This window comes from Marmota marmota, unplaced genomic scaffold (assembly GCF_001458135.2).
Source record: "Marmota marmota marmota unplaced genomic scaffold, marMar, whole genome shotgun sequence".
NCBI classification, from domain to species: Eukaryota; Metazoa; Chordata; class Mammalia; order Rodentia; family Sciuridae; genus Marmota; species Marmota marmota.
The window spans coordinates 1-1,402 of NW_026006093.1; the positions used below are offsets into that span (position 1 = coordinate 1).

General features: G+C 32.2%; 1 non-coding gene across 1 annotated transcript; it reads left to right on the top strand.

Moving 5' to 3' along the window:
* Positions 1 to 227: 227 nt before the first annotated feature.
* On the top strand, positions 228 to 299 carry LOC125614708. The gene has a single exon (XR_007345274.1). It is a non-coding gene; the product is annotated as a small nucleolar RNA SNORD65 (small nucleolar RNA).
* Positions 300 to 1,402: the final 1,103 nt, after the last annotated feature.

The window sequence follows — 1,402 nt, forward strand, 5'->3', positions numbered from 1 at the left end:
AAAAAAAAAAAAAAAAAAAAATGTATTGATAGGATGGTCAAACTAAAACCAGAGGATGTCTTGCAGCATGTATGACCTTTCAGGGTAGGTTATTGATGGAGGGACCAAACTCACAAAATGTGGTGTGCTATAATAAAAATAACATGCCCTGTGTCAAACCTAAAACTGTGATGCAGTTATTAAATTAATGAGGTAACAGACCAAGGGGTAACAAATCTTATTTTATCAAATGATGAGATCACCCAAAATAGCTGGAAATACCAGCAGATTGGTAGTGTTAAATCTACAGTTTTCTGAAGAAAAAAAAAAAACAACAAATCTTGTTCTGTAGAGATATATTAGGAAACAAAATTATTGCTACTAAGTTAAAAATAAAATATAGTGTTTCTTATTTCCCTCAGTCACCATTATTTATAAGGGGGCACCACATATACACAAGAGTCCAGCCTTTGAGTTTCAGGTTGGTCAGTGTTTTAGGAGTCAAACACATTTCCCATTTTAAAGATAAGAAAACAAAAACCCAGAGAGATTAAGTAAATGATCCAGGAAGACAAAGAGACAATGGACACAGCCAGGACCAAAGTCCCTCTCCTACCCCCACAAAGAAATTATCATATAGCATATTTTCCCTCATTTTCGGTCTTTTTCTTTCTTTCCCCTCTCCCCTAATCCTCTCACTCTCTTTAGGAAATGTACTTCACAGAATCATCTATCTTTACAAGATATTCACTTTTCTATCATTCTTTTGTTTAAGCATGAAAGAAAAGATCAAAGGCTAAGAACAAGCAGTTTTAAAAACTATGACAATGACTTTTCAAGGAAGTTATCAGAGGGCATAAGAACTTCAGCAGTGACAAATGGCTCAACTAAATCCTTAAAAGTGTAATTATGACCCAAATTCAACCAAAAGCTACTTTGGAAAATCACAGATGAAATTTTTTTTAAAAAGACCAAAATAATAATTCTTAAAAATTAGGAATGAGGGTATTTATCCCACATGTCTTATCTACAACATCATATAATTAGAAGAAAGGTAACTATTTATAAAAAAAAAAAAAAAAAGAAAGAAAGAAACAAAGAAAGAAATCTTAGCCTAGAAGGAGTCATGCTTGGAATGAGCACTTCATTTGCTACTGCAACTCTAAGTTTCATTCAGAGGCAACTCAAGTGATGGGATGTGTCTGGGTCTCAATTCCCACTCCCTACATGCTCATGACAACAAATGAGCCTTAATTATAGAAAAACTGAACAGTGTAAAACTTCATTTTTAAGAAAATATTATTTTGTCTGAATTACTGTAATTCTAGATAAGATATATCTCTAAGTAATTCCACAAGTTATTGAAGAATAGCTAAAATAATATGTGCCCTATCATTTAAAGTAAAACAAAATTTAAAATTTA